At 41.0% G+C, this 15,885-nt stretch overlaps 1 protein-coding gene across 4 annotated transcripts in view; it reads left to right on the forward strand.

Moving 5' to 3' along the window:
• Positions 1-15,885, forward strand: part of Grin2b (glutamate ionotropic receptor NMDA type subunit 2B) — a 409,553-nt gene that overhangs the window by 119,198 nt on the left and 274,470 nt on the right. The gene's annotated exons all lie outside the window — the stretch shown is intronic.

The raw sequence follows: 15,885 nt of genomic DNA on the forward strand, positions 1-15,885 counted from the left end.
ATAACTAAGAGATGTTGAAGCTTACAGCTCTGGTAAATTTTCTTCAAATAAGTGTACAAATAGCTGTTTCAAGCTTTAAAATAAGACATGCTCTTGGTAATATATGTTCTCTCCCTTCCTGGGTTTGAGAATATAAAAAGTTCCCCAAGGTTTTTGCTCCATGAAGGTACAGATGTCATAGGGAAGGGAAGATATCCACACTCACCACATATGTCCATCTGCACCTTCAAATGGATTTTAATCCCCAGAAAACAACAACTACATTTTCCTTATTCTTATTGAAGGCAATGCATCTCAACCTTGATTGTATATTGGAATTGCCCAAAGAGCTTTGAACACTACTGACGTCTGGGTCCCATCCCCAGGGAGTCTGGTTGTCACCATGGACTTTAGGAGTCTGAAAAGCTTTTCAGATGATTCTAGTGTGTAGTTCAGATTGAGAACCACTGGGTTAAATTCTCAAATAAATCCTAGTTTCTCTGCATTGATGTTAGATTAATTGTTTAACAACTGACTAACTATCATCTGACATTGGTACTTAGTGTCTAGCTATAGAAAAAGTGTTTTGTGTGTGGCTATGTCTCAGTTTTACATTTTTAAAGTTATGTGGTTATTTCCCCTTGCTTTACCGATTAGTGTTCATTGCTTAGGTACAGCACTTCCTACATATGTATTGTCCTTTGATTCATTTTACCACGAGGGTAACATTTATTATTTTTTATGACTTTGAGTTATAAGAATCATCTCTATCTTAACATTGTTGTCTTAAATTTCTTATTATCACTTTCAAAACAGCCTTTAGTTTTGTACTTAAAAGGCATGCTGTGAGGTTAATGATGTTTGTAAACACCTCCAAACCCGGCCCAGACACCACAAGCATGCTGCTTGACCAGTTGAGAACCAAGAGGAAAATAACCTCGCGTGACCATGATCGCCATCTGTCGGCGGCAGGCAGACATCACTAGTTTCCTCTTCAGCTTCCCTTTAGTCGGTCTAGGAAAGGTCAAGTTTAAAGCAGTAAATGGAGAAACTTCATTACCATATGGGAAAAGAATTCTTGCATTCATATAGGCACAGCTACAAATGTTAGAAAATAATTGTTGGTACAAGTAGCCCATGCTACAGGAGGTGGGATAAACTTTAAAAGAATGGAAACTGTCCTGCCTGTGGCAAACTCCACTGAGTTTTTTTTCAGTTAAACATTAAAAAAAAAAAACAAAAAAACTCCTTAGTAAACTACATTTTATTTTAGCAGTGGTATTTTGAGGGAACAATAATTGCAACAAAAGAATTTCAGTATGGATCAGAGATAATTTAAATTAATACATAACAGGTACAAGATAACTTTTTTTTTGCTTATTTGAGCTATTGTGCAGCCTGTACTATTTTCCCCCAGTAGAAAAGGTTATGCTTAAATTGGCTGGTTGTGTCTGTCTGGTACCTCTTACCAAATCTAAATGTAACTATAAAACTCTGAGCTCAGATGCAGCTCATGTGAGGAGACTGGGTTCTTTGGTTCCCTGGTGAATCCTGGGAGCTTTGGGCACTTCACCATATGCTAGACTCTTATGCTTTCCAGCATTATCTTATTTAATGCTCTTAACCACCCACTGAGCTAAGTGGCATTATTTAATCTCTCTCTTACAGATGGGGAAACCAAGACTCAGAGAGGTTAAATGGAACATCCAAAATGATGTATAGGAAGTGACAGCCACATTTTTAACATGGGCTGCTGGCTGCAAAGGTCATCCACTCTATTGCCCCTCAAGAAAATGACAAGGCTCATGAAGGCCTCATAAACCTTCCTACCCTCTCCTTTCTCCTCTGTTATGTGGCATTGTGGGAGATGTCATCTAAATGGAAGTAATCCATCACTTGACTCATAGGCAGGCAGTACCAGAATCTAACTACAGGAGAAGATGAACAAGAATGTGAATGAGGGCTGTGCTTAGGCATAGAATGATTCCATAGAGACAGGTAGACTTCCGCCTTCTAGGAGTAAAAGGGAGAATTGAATCTAGTAAGGTGGATGTTCCAGGTCCCTGGTTAGTTCTCCCTTCTGGTTAGTTCTCCCTTCCTTCTCTCCATGGCTACTGCACTCAAAATACCATCTTAACTTTTCCTTTCTCCATGAATAATAAAAAGGAGGTGGGTAATGACTTTCAGATAATTTCCTAAGGTAGCCTAAATAACACAGAATTGACTTTTGATCTGAATAGTTTCTGAAAGGTAGGCAGCAAGAAGAAGAAGAAGAAGAAAGAAGGAGGTCCTGATAGCCATAAACTCAGAGGCTCAATCACAGAGGTCAGAGGACTGCATGGTGGCTGGAGGGGAAGGGTGTAGCAGGAGCCACAAGGATGAAAGGGTACATTGGAACCAAGATCCCCAGGAGCTACACAATGGAGTGTTCACATGCTCCGAGGTTTTACAAGAAAGCAAATAAAAACAGACCCCAGGTCTCAGAGAGAGAGAAGCCTTTGCATGCCAGGTTTGTTTGTTTTAAAGTAGAAGTGTATTTTTAAGTGTTATGACCATATTTTGTTAAGTGTAGAATGGGAATGCACAGTTTGACAGCTATGAATTGACCATGGGGCAACAGGACAAAACATTTGAAAGTGGAACTAAAGCAGGAAATCTAAGACGTGGCTTGACTGTGTTTGAGTCTTAGACTCAAAGATGATAAGAGACCAACCAAGAAGAGAGATCAAAAGAAAATCTGGGAAGGGGCTTTAAGGGTGGGGCCCATAGGGAAGTTGAGGCTCTTTAGAATATGATTGACAAATAAATCTTTCATTTTACTTACCTCTTCTAGGAGACAGGTCATTGCCACTCTGTTTTAACTTTTGTTGCTAATTTGTTTAGAATAAAAGCCTCTTATTAAGTGTTCTTGTGGAAGATTGCATTCAGGGGTAAAGTCCCTATATTCATGGACTTTTTGGTGTAGGAAAGATGTCACTGATATAAAGACTTCTGATGGGGCTAGTAGGGTGGCTCAAGTAGTAAGAGCACCTGTCTATCAAGCATGAGGCCTGAATTCAAACCCCCGTGCTACCATAAGTAAATAAATAAGTAAAGACTTCTGATGAAGTAGACACACAGTTCAGCACTTGAGAATCTGGTCAAAGAGTGTGTGATCAGTTTTTCACATATGTTAATTAATCAGTAAAAACATTAACTAGTGCTTTGCTTTCTTGATGAGGAAAAGCCCTTTTTACTGTAGTGGGAAGAAGGGGAGCGAGTAGAGCAGAGTTGTTCAAAGCTCAGAATTCAGATCCCCAGGTGGTTTCAAACAACTGGTCTTGTTAGCAGCTCCTCGTTCTCAACCTTGGTTTCCTTGGCTATGCGAGGGGGATAATAATATAGCCACTGTTGGGATGGTGAGAATTAACAGAGATAATGAGTAGGACATGTTTCTCTAAGTGCCGGGCATAGCACTTAACAAGTTAAGCAAAAGATTGTGTGGAACAGTTTGAACAAAGTGAGATGGTTGCTGGATATGGGGAAAGAATGGGAAGTGAATATCATCACTGGGTACAGTTCTGAATTGGAGAGTAACCAAGTAGAGAGCTCAGGAGAATATCTGGGAAGGGTGGGGCTGAGGTCTTCATCTTACCCCGTCAAGGAAATCTAAGCTCGGTAATCTGTGGACGCCTGCCATGGCCAAATGGACACATTCAGTTACAGAAAAGCTTTAACCAGGGAAGAACTGCTAGGCACTTGTGACAGAAGACTGTTCAGAATAGTAACAGGGAATGTTTAAAAATGTATGAGGTACATTTTGGCAGTTCCTACTTGAGAATAAAGAATCTATTTTATTTTGGCTTGTTATAATTGCTTTTATTCTCCCTGAGATACTGGATTTAGGATGCCCATCCGAATCCAAATAATGAACTAAAGCTAGATGTATTTCCATTTCTTTCCAGTTTGCTCTACTGATTGGTTGAAACCCTTCTTGGGTTTTCCCATTTTAGCTCAGAGAGGTTAAGTAACTAATCTAGGATACCATAGCTCACAATTAGCAATGGAACTAGGATTCAAATTCTAGAACAACCTGTTTTGAGGCTCAGGCTTTCTATTATACAGTTCTGCCTCACACTAAGAATTGTAAATCCTGAGTTTTAATCTCCACTCTGATGAGCTGTGGAAATTTGGGCAATCAGATCACTTAAGTTACATGATGTTCAGCATATAGTTTGTAAGATATAAATTTTGTTTTCATCCTACACAATTTACAACATTTTGTAGATAAAATGAGATAAAACATGTGAAAAATGTTGGAACAGTTCTGTGCAAATAGAGACTTTAGGTGAGGAAAATTGAGAATGGTGACAGAAAATGACAGTCCCTTATAATTGTTCTGTCGCTGCATCAGGACCACTGAAAATGGCTTGGGTGGGTGTTGGGAAGGAAAATGTAAAGATGGAAGTTACAGCAGGATCAGGCAAGAAGATGCAACACAAATGGGAGTGAAAAGGGTGGGCTGAGTTAGGGCCAGAGTCTGGAAATAAATGGGTTGGTCAGTGTGAAGGCTGGCTAAAACATGCATCTGTGTCTTATTCCTCATTAATTGGCTTACACAAATACTCTCACTATGGAGTCTGTTGCTATGATTTTTTGTTCTTTCTAAATTGCTTGGTTGGGAAGTGATGCTTTGATGAGCTCTCTCATTTTCTCTTCAGAAAGCCATTTTGGAATCTAACAGGCTAGGATGATGGTCCCTGCTCTTTGACCCCATCTTCTCCTCCTCTCGCTCTACCCTTTCCACCTTCTTCTCTGAACTAATGACAATTTATCTGGAGAGAGCAGACTAGCCTGCAATGATGTGTGATATTCCCAATGACACTGTGAATAGGCTGTTGCCTTTCATTTGCTTAAGTGGATTTCCATACTCAGCACCATATTGAAACCAAGATGCTGTGTGTTACACACACCCTTACCCTATGTTTCTTCCTTAATTTCCTTATTTTAGTTTGCTAACATGCTTTTGGTTGTCTGTGATATTGTGTTCTTTGGGGCAGAATACTTCAAGAGTAAATTGTGGTGCTGTAGCATTTCTTGGATGAGGAGAATTCAGACATAGAGGCTGGAAAAGTGAATGGGAAAATGCTAATACAGTAAGTGTCATACTAACGAGCATTTTACTTTGTATGCAGTTTTGTAAGGTTAGTAGTACTATTTCCTTTCTGTTGATGGAGAAGCTAAATGAGAGACTTTATGTACCTTGGTCAAAGTCACATGGCTAGATCATGGTACTGGAATCTGAACCAAAGTATGCTTGAATTAAAAAATTCAGTCCACACACTGAGGAAGTCAGAAAACAAAGGCAGGATAGAATTGTCTGCCTGAGTTCAGTTTCTTTGCTCCAGTTTTTTCTCCTTCCTTAAGCTGTACTGTGGGGGGAGATGGGTAGGCAGCTCCATCTCAGGCACTAGAAACCATAGTGATACAGCCCTCAAGTCTGTGTGGATTCCAGGTCTTTCCACCTGCTTCTGTGCAGTGTGTTTCTGCCTGACCAGGACTTCTCTTTTTAAATTAGGCTTTCAAGAGGCTGGCCACTTGAAGTTCAGCTACAGTTATAATACTTATAAAAATTGAAAACTCAAAATTACTGAAGCATTCACAGAAATAAAGGTGCATGGTGCTAGAAATAGCACATGAGCATTGCTTCTCATCTATCATCCAGGAGAGCCCTGGTTTGTCTATAAGAAGGTGATGGCACAGCCAGGAGAGAATGCAGTGTGGAGCTGGTAGACTTGGGCTGTATTCCTTCTCAGCCTTGTGATCTTAGTTGTGTTCTTCAGAGTCGTTGAACTTCAAAATCTTCATATGGGGCCTAAAACATCTAGTTCATAGTGGGCAGTGAGCCTGATGAGGCAAGGACCTGGTGCTTGATAAACATCAGGGTTTCAGTGTATTTTTATGTGTCAGAACTTACCTCAACCCTTTGAGGAAAATGGGCTCTTAGTTTTCCCCACTAACTGAAAGCGAAGAGCTAGGGGCATTAGTATCCTTCATGTTGGACGTGGAGGATGGGTAGCAGCTCAGTGGGTTCCATCTCTATGGTGATGCAATTGCTGGTTGTGGCATGGTCAGGATATATCGATTATCTCAGCAGAGACAATGGTGATTTCCATAAACTGATCCACATAGGGAATAAGCAGTGAAGATAAGACAAGAAAACTGAACATCTATGCATGGTCAGGCATAGATTCAAAAGTTTGATATGTAAGAAAAAATGAATTATTAGATGAGCAAAATATTAAAGGTATCATGCAGGAAGTAGTATGCTATAGACAGGAGGACAGTTAATATATGAAATGTCGTTGGGAAGTACTGATTACAGTAATATTGCTGAAAACCTTTTTGAAATACAAATATATTTTTATTCCCTTTTCTGAGACTTCTGTGATCACTTTGTGCCTTATTCTTACATGCTGTATTTGCATTTAATTCAACATATTTAGATTCTGAAGTTTAAGGGTTCAGCATGTAGGAGAGTAACACTGAAGGCTATTTTATTCTGCTTTTCTGAAAGAAATAAGTTTACTACTATAATTCTATTTTACATGGACAAAAAAAGACCTAATTGTTGTGAATTGTTACATGGTTATGATGAGAAAGACTAACATTGACAATCATTAATTTTTGTCAGGCTCTGGGTTAGTCACCTGATATGACTACAGATGTCATCTCATTTTGTATTTTCATGGAATTTATGAGGTATGTATTTGATGTCCATTTTGTAGATGAGGAAACTGTAAGTCAAGAAGTTAGTTGTGTTTCCCAAGACCTTTAGGTAACGATTTGCTCATGTTGGTGTTTGTTGGTGTCTCATACAAGGAGTCTGGAAACAGAGCCTGCCAGAGGTGGCACAGTGGCTCATTGAAGTCAGGGCTGACATCTGAGTTATCTTGGTATTTTTATCATGGTTGGAATACAGCTGTCCTAGCCTTAGGCATCAGGCACCCTTTCAAAGAAGAAAAAGTATTGAGTGGGCATGAGATCAGAAAATGTCTTCCCCCATCCTGAGTTCGTGATCCTAAACAATGTCTCATGGTCTAGTCTCTCTGGTAGGGGTGGCAATGGCTTTGACAGAGTTTCTCAAAGGAAGTGACAAATTGAGAATTCAACCAATGTCTTTGTGATTCAAAAGCCCAAGCTCCTGTCATTTCTGCTGCCTCACACCAAACCATGTTTCCATGTTCTTACTTCATGTGTTCTCTAAAGCTAGGATCTTGGTTCATCAGTTATTACCTTTTGTCCTTAATTGTCAACTTAGTCCTCCTTCCTGCACCTTTCTGTTTAGAGATTCTCAGGACATGTTTGGAAATGTATATGGGTGTGTTTCTGCGTGTTATAATGATTTGTGTGTGTGGTTGTGTGTCACAAGCACTTAAAACTTAGACTGGTCATATTAAGTGTCCTGTACTATGTGTTAGCACTCCACAGTCAAGAATTGTTTTCCTCAAGTATCAGTTGTACCTCCATTGAAAAATATCTCTGTAGCCCATAAGCATATTCAAATCACTCATATTAATAAGAAAATGAATACAAAAGTTTTCCTTTATCCTCATTCCCTGCCCTCCTTTTAGCAGTTCAAACCCTCAGGGGTTGTCTGCAATTGCAGTTTTCATCTCTAAAATGCCAAATTCAATGGATTTTCAAGTTGTTCTTGACCTTCTGTGGCACTGCATACTGTTGACCTTTTTTGTTCTAGTCACAGAATTATGCTAAGAGTAATTAGATTTGTCACTGATCTGGTGACAGTGTGAATGAGTAGGACTTAGGACACAGGTGAGCCATATATATGGATCGGACTTTGAGAGTAATTTGGGCTGGGCATGTAGATCACTATGTTGGCTGGATTCCTGTTATTTCCTCATTTGTAGGGAGTGGGATGGTTGAAACCATGAGAGTGGATGAAACAGCTTAGAGTGAACAGTGGAATGAGGAGGGAAAGGGCTCAGGGGCAGAATCATGGGACCACTGTTACTTGAAGAATGGCCAAAGGAGATAGAGAAGATAATGGAGCTAAGACAGAATTACAGAATAGTAAGAGAACAAGAAGAACAAGGAAAGAGAGGGAATATAGAAATGGAATCACAGAACACTCCTTTCCCCTTCAGTAATAATTGAGGTCTGTTAGTTTCACCCTCTCAGGATCTCTGGAGTTGGTCCTGTACCCCAGCATGCTGCATGACTGCAGGATTGTCCCTCTCTTCCTGCATTGCCAAGAAACTTATCTGAGACTCTTTAGAGACTCTAGTATGATGGTTCCATTTCCCTTAAAACACTGTCCTGGCTTCCCATAACCAGGAGTATGACATCTTTGATTAGGTCCCAGGTTGCATCTCCAGGATTTCTCTTAGCCTTCCTGCCTTTGACAGCAATGTCAAGCCACACTAAGTTATTTAGAGCTCTCCAAATGGCCTTGATTGGTTTACATTTCTGTGCCTTTGTCTGTGTTGCCTCTACCCCTTAAAATGTTCTCTCCTTTATCCTCAGAAACACCTCGTTACTTTTCAAGAGAAGTCATGATGCTTCATCTGTGATTCCTTTTCTGACTTCCACCTTCACACAAGTTCCCATTTCTTTCTATGTGCTCCACCTGTGCCCTGTTGATACTTTATTCTAGCCTGTCTTGTTCACATGTATGTCTCTCTAATCATCATGGGACTAGGCCATACCTTCCTAATTTTTATATTCCTGGCACTTACCATAGTGTCTGACACATCGTAAACCACAAGCTCTGTATACACATTGTAGTGGGTTCAACAGTGACCTCGAAAAGACAAGTCCATGACCTAATATTACCCCACCTCCCTGAGCCTGTAAAGGTGACTTTATTTGGAGAAAGGGTCTTTGTAAGTGTAAGTAAGCGTCTCCTGATGAGGTTATCTTGAATTACTTGGGTGGACCTTAAATTCAGCAGCCATTGTCCTTACAGGAGACAGAAGAGGGAAGACATTGACACAGAGGAGAAGACTGTGTAAAGAGAAGTAGTCATTATGCTGCAAGTCATTTTTCCCCCACCCCCAGATCCTTTACACGAGCCTGCATGACCCTGTCAACACTTGATTTCAGAATTCTGGCCTGAGAAGTATCAGAGCATACATTTCCATTGTTTTACGCCACAAAGCATGAGGCAGTTTGTAACAGCATCTCCAGTAAATGAACAGGCATGCCACAGTTAAGAGGGCGATACCAGAATCTCACTACCTTGGTTGTTTCATGGCTTCGCGGTCCATTTACTGTGGGACCCTGGGTAAATTTCTTCACTTCTTTAACGTTAGTTCCCTCTTCTATAAAACAGCAATACAAAGACCTTATTTCTTAAGGTTATTAAATAATATTATTAAAAGTGCTTAGACAAAGCCTGGCAAATAGCAGGGATAAGTAAGTGTGGGTCTCTGAGAGGTATTCAGTAAGTCTCCATCAATAAATGAACAAGGTAAATGGAGACACAAACCACCAATAGTGCGATCTGAACCTATCAGACTCTGTGGTGTTTGGGCATGCACTTTGGGTGCTCTGTCCAAGGCACTCTCACTTTCTGGGACACTCCAGGCCAGAGACAATGCTAAAAAGGTAAAAGTATCCATAATTTCCTTAGCTGTTTCACTACTGAGGCCCTTGGTGGAATTGTGGTAAGGAAATTTGTCTCTGTTTTTGGTGGGGAGAAGCAATGCTGAGGTTTGAACATAGGGCCTTATACTTGCTAGGCAGGAACTCTACCACTTGAATCATGGCCTCAGTGCTTTCTTATTTTGGTTAACTTTCAGATAGGGTCTCAGGTTTTTGCCTGTGGCTACCCTCAGATGGTCATTCTCCTATCTGTGCCTCCCTTGTAGCTGGGATTGCAGGTGTATGCCACCACACCTGATAGGAAGTTTGTCTTTTAGCTAGTGATTCCTTTTGTGCACTCCTCTCTTCTCATTTTTGCTTTTGCTTTCCTGTTCCCTGTGCATGTGCATATTCTTGTGTACATGTGTTTTCAAATGCAGTTGCTGATATCTTTGTGCTTCCTGGGCCCAGATGAGGCATCTTATGTAGGGCTCCTCCTTACCTCCGTTCTCTTGCCTCCAGATGTTTCTTCTGTATCAGCTGGCTTTTCTTGTCTCTGTGACCAACACTTGACAGAAACAACTTAACAAGAGGAAGCATTTATTTTGTTCACAATTTCTGAGGTTTCAGTCCATCATGGTGAGGCGGGCATGGTGGAGAAGCTTACATCATGGAAGACAGGAAGCAGAGAAGAGAAGTAATAGGAAGGAGACAGAGCAAGCTATCGCCCCCAAGGATAAACTCCTCATGTCCTACTTCTTCCAGCCAGGTCTCACCTTCTGCCATTCCCCTCCTCCCAAGACTCTATTTGGATTTTGAATCCATCAGTGGATTAAACCACTCAGTAGGTCAGAGCCCTTATGATCTAATTGTCTCTGGAAACGCTGTCACAGAGGAGCCCAGAAGTGTGTTTTACTAATCTAGGAGTTTCTCAATGTAATCAAACTGACCTTCAGTATTAACCACTGTATTGTGTTTACCCTCTAATCAAAACGTCATCTTTTCCCTTCCTTTTCATGCTTTTTTATAGTCCTTATCAAGATTATAATTTATTATAGTTTTTTAAAATTAGCTCTCTGCCCTGCAAGCTTCTTCTCCTTTTCATGCTTTTATATAGTCCTTATCAAGATTGTAAGTAATTGTAGTTTTTTTTAAATTAGCTCTCTGCCCTGTCAGAATACAAACTTTATCAGAGAAGGGACTATTCTTTCTCCTTTTTGTAGTCCCAGAACCTAATTTATAATTTGGCATATTGCAAGCTCTTAATACATATTTAGTAGTAAATGTAAGGATGAATTAATTATTTCAGGGCAGCAGATGCCAGTTGCAATTAAGAGAAAAGTGTTTTAAACCCAAATGAAAATGGGTAATAGGATTAATCTCTCTTGTTACTGGCAAATACATTCCTTATCTCTCTCTAAGCTGCTATCTCCATCACCCTTCTTCCTCACATCTGGCCAGATGCCAGAAATCAGCTTGGCACTTGTATCTAGAGTTAGAATATTCATGTCCACTTTATTCCTTAGCAGACAGACATGGCAAAAGGGCTGCCTTTGTTGAGGGGTGTACTCTGAGGAAGGAGAGCAAGTCTTTTGTCATGCAAAGCACCTGGGCACAGTGAGAATCTTGACTTTATTAGCGCTCTTTCAGAAGAGGAAACAGAAAGTAATATACACTTTTTAAAGTCTTGAAATGTAAATATATGCAATTCGCATGTCGTGTTAAACAAGTAGGTAACATCTAACTCCATTTAATCAATGCAATTAAGTTTCCAAAGGTAGTAGCATGAGATTTTGGAGCCTCCTTTAGCAAACAACATCCCTTTTCATTTATTTATTCATTCATTCAATTTTTTTGTTATTGTTGGTACTGGGGTTTGAACTCAGAGCCTCACACTTGCTAGGCAGGTGCTTTATCTCTTGAGCCATGCCTCCAGTCCTTTTTGTGCTGGTTATTGTTGACATAGGGTCTTGCTTTATACCTTGGTTGGACTGGATTGTGATCCTTCTATTTGTGCTGCCCTGTATAACTCGCATGATAGATCCATGCCACTGTACCCAGCCAGTGGTTGAGATGAGGTCTCTTAAACTTTTTGCCTAGGCTGGCCTTGGACCATGATCCTCCCAATCTTTGCCTCCTGAACAGCTAGGATTACAGACTTGAACCACTGAGCTGGTTCAAGAATTGTTTTTAGCTGGGCACTGGTGGGTCATGCCTGTAATCCTAGCTAGTCAGGAGGCAGAGATCGGCGGGGGAAGATTGCAGTTTGAAGCCAGGCCAGGCAAATAGTTCGCAAGACCCTATCTCAAGAAATCCTCCACAAAAAAGGTTGGTGGAGGGGCTCAAAGTGAAGGCCCTGAGTACAGCAAAAAAAGAAAAAAGAAGAGAGAGAAAGAATTGTTTTTAAAGTATCTACTGGTTGTCAGTAACCACTCAAGGTTCTGAAGATAGAGTCAAGAAGAGGCATGTGTCATTATGAGGCATTGACTGACAATTTAACATCAGTTAAACAGTATTTTTTTAGACAGTGGTTGTGGAAGGTGGGGCCTGATTGAAGGCAGTGGGCCGTTGGAGATGTTCCTTTAAAAGGTCTGTCTTGTCCCCATTCTCTTGGTCTGTCTGTCTGTCTCTCTCTCTCTGTCTTTCTCTCTCTGCTTCCTGGCCACCAGGAGAGGAGCAGCATCTTCTGCCACAAGATCCTGGCACCATGATGCTCTGCCATACGACAGGCCCATGGTGATGAAGTCAGTTGACCATGGACGGCAACCTCTGAAACTGTGATCCAAAATAAATCTTTTCTGCTTTAAATTGTGTTTTTCAGGCTTTTTGTCACAGAGACAGAGATCTGGCTATCATAGTGGTAAGTGCTTGAATGAAAATAGTAGGAAGGCACACTGTGGGCTATTTTAGTTAAGGTTGCCACAGAAGGTCTCAGAGGAGGTAGCTCTTGAGATCTGTGTCATGAGAAGGATCAGGATGTGTGACGATCTCAGGGACGGCATTTTGGCAGAGAGAACAGCAGGTGTGAAGCCTTGAAGTAGGAACATATTCTGTTGTTTTTGCTCTTGTTGGTTTTTGATGAGCAGCAGGAAGGTTAGTATAGCTTAGATTGAAAAGGTACTTTGAGGCCAGATGATATAAGGGCCTGAGAGTTGTGGCATGGAGTTGGGTATTTTTCTGTTCATTCTAGGTGGAAGAAGGATGTAAGCTGATGTAGTGTCTTTTCAGGTGGAGTTAGTCCAGTTAGTCCAGTTCAGTGCACCTTGGAGCCATGTTAAGTTTTGTCTCCCTCCACCTTTCAGAAGCTGACTGAAGTCTTGCCATGTGTGACTTTTCCTTTTTCTTATCTTTGTGATGAGGCTTAATAACCTTCAACCTCAAAGAACTATTATGAGGTTTAAACAAAGTACATTTTTAAGTCATGTATTACTTTGCCAGGTAACACCTGGTTTTGAATGAATGGTTGCTATTATCATTTCTACCAGTATTGAAATACAAAATCTTCTTGAATTAGACATAGTTTTCTTTTGACATATCTATGGGTTATGCAGCTTTTGCTTTGTTTGTTGCTTTTACAAAATTTTTTTACAAACTTGCAAACTCATTAACAAAGCAAGGATTAGCTTTCCTCTAAGTAAATAGCTGCCCCCCTCCCCCACCTTATTGAGTTCTTGGGAGTTCCCTGAATTTGTGTCTACAAATGCAATTTGAGTGATGACACTCAGAAGAGTGTCACAGGAAAGGGAGCAGCTAGAATTTTTTTTTTTTTTTTTGGTGAGAGTTGTGGGTATTAAGCATGGGAGGTACTGCAAAGGTCCAGCCAGCCCTGGTAGCCTGCCTATAACTGAGGATTTTTGGCACACCCCCAAGTCCTCATGGTCTGCTGTCGTGTGTTTTGGATGCATTCTGTTGTCTTGGCAACATGTTGTCCAGAGTTGTAGGGAGCAGCAGCCTTTAACCTTTGAGTATCATGTTGCCAAGACAACAAGACTTCATGGCAAGCCAGGCTCCCTGTCACTGCCTGTTGCTGCCACCCACCCTTCCTCCTACTCTGACTGCCTACTCTTATTTCCATTGCCTTCCATCTGTGTCTTTCCACTTCTTTTGCTTTCATAGATCTTCTGCCTGTGTATTGCTTCCAGCTCCCTCCAGCTCCTTTGTCTTTTATTCTCTTATCATCCCAGTGTTCTCATTGCTTGTACAAAAGCGAGTGCTATAAATTCTCAAAATCTAAAACTATAAGGTGAAAACAGTGGAGGGAATAGTGGAAATGAAGGAGCTTAAAAATAAAGCATGAATGAGGGAAAGGATTTGCATATCATTTATATGTTAGTTTAAGATATGGTAGAGATTCTTAAACTGACTGGATCTTAGAATCAACAGGGAAGGTTTTAAATTTTTATTACTATTATTTTAGTTTAAAATGTCTGGCTCTGTACCCACGGATTCTAATTTAAAAGGTCTGGGGCGATTGCTGTTTTCAAAATTTCCCCCAAGAGATCCTGAGTTATAGCCAGGTTTGGGAACCATTGGCAGGTTGAACATGCCATGTTACTTAGGTTATAAAGTTTTGTGATGGGTCAGGATATATTTATTGAACTTTATTTTTATGGTCCCCAGTGCAATGTGTTTGCATGGCTGCTTAATAAAGATGAAGAAGGAGGAAGAACCTGGGGGAAGATGAAAAGAAGCTAAAAAAGATGAGGAGGAGAGAAAAGGAAAACAGAAGGAAGCAAGCACTGTGCAGATGATCAGAAGTCAGCCATCAGAAGTCAGGTTTAATGACTCTCATGTGACTGGTTTTGAGTTGGGTTGCAGGCTGTTAAAGGTCCAGAATTGATTACCATGATTTTTGGGTATGTTTTAAATCCTGGATGTGCCTTGGAGTGGGTTAGAGCTGAGGTTTCAGAAGAGGTCAGCCTCCTAGTTCCCTTCAAAAAAACCCAGGTCCTCCTACACGTCAAGTGCTACACTTCGTACGAGATGTCCTTAACCTGCCCTTAGTCAATTTAACCCTCAAAGGAGAGCTAGAATTTTAAAAATAGTATTATTCTCCTTCATTTCAGGTGATGAAATAGGATTAGAAAGGAAAGCAACTAGCCTGTGGTCTCTCACTCATAGAGGCAGTGTGCTTTGCTTCCTCTTGAACACCTTCATTTGCTCAAGTCTTCCTGGGCCATGTAGAATTTGGCAGAGAGGGGTATATATCCTACTCACCCTACTAGGGGTCAGCTGGAGATTGGGCATAGCTGATTCTGCCCTTTCCTGGTCAGTCTTGATGAGGGCGTAAATGTCCAAACAGACAAAAGGCCAATGGACAGAAGAGAATGGATGACAGACAAGAAGTAGAAAGGCAAGAGAGCTAGAGGAGAAAGGGAGTGGGAATAGACAGTAGTTGGGTACATGTCCAGTGAGGTCTGGACCTGCAGGGACTCTCATTCTCTGTAAACTGCACTTTCAAGAGTTAGACCTGGAACTCTTGAGGCTATAGTATTTCACTTCCAAGTGGATCCTTAGGATTTGACTTCTGGATCTGTTCAGACTCTTTAAGGACTTTCTGGGATTGGAGGATATTTTTTTCTACCTTGTTGTATGTCAGAGAAAATGAAGTCAAATGTACACCAGTCTAAGATTCCGTGTTGCAGATAAGATGTGGACAAGAAGGAATAGTGTCTTTGGCCCACTATCCTGAATGACTGGTTATAGGTCTCAGTTGTAAGTCTTGTACTTTCTACTTCTTGAATAATCTTAGATAATCGGTTATTTTTGCTGAAACCTTGGACCGAAATCCTATCAGATAGTAGAGGTAGTACCCAAAGGCAGCTTCCACTGGCGCCCCCCCCTCAGTGCTCTCCTGCTTTTCATCTCTTTTTGCTGGGCTTTCAGGCTCTTCCTCTTTGTTTCCCTGATGATGAAAAGCCTGTTTATGGCCAAGGGTGATATTCAGGTGTGTGAAAGATACCTGTGTGGAGGAGGTGTGCTCAGGCAGTGCATATGAGAGGTGAATTGATCGCCCAGTGTGAGAACGCTTTCCAAAGGAAGAGGGCCTCTTCATCTCCTCCTCTCATGATTGGGACAAGGCAGAACACACAAGGAGCACGCAGTATGTATTTGTTGGTAATGATAGATCCTTTGAAATCAGATGGGAACAGGCCATATGCTCTTGGAAAAGGGCCTACATTGCAAGGTGGGATGGATGAGTGTTTTCACAAGTTCTTTTCATCTCTAACATCTGTGATCCTGTGAATAATTCTCTTTCCCTTGGCCCTGGGAAGCTGCTTGCCTGGTATCTCTGCCAGAGCCTCCCCCCAGCGTCTTTTC

This window comes from Castor canadensis, chromosome 6 (genome assembly GCF_047511655.1).
Source record: "Castor canadensis chromosome 6, mCasCan1.hap1v2, whole genome shotgun sequence".
Classification (NCBI taxonomy): domain Eukaryota; kingdom Metazoa; phylum Chordata; class Mammalia; order Rodentia; family Castoridae; genus Castor; species Castor canadensis.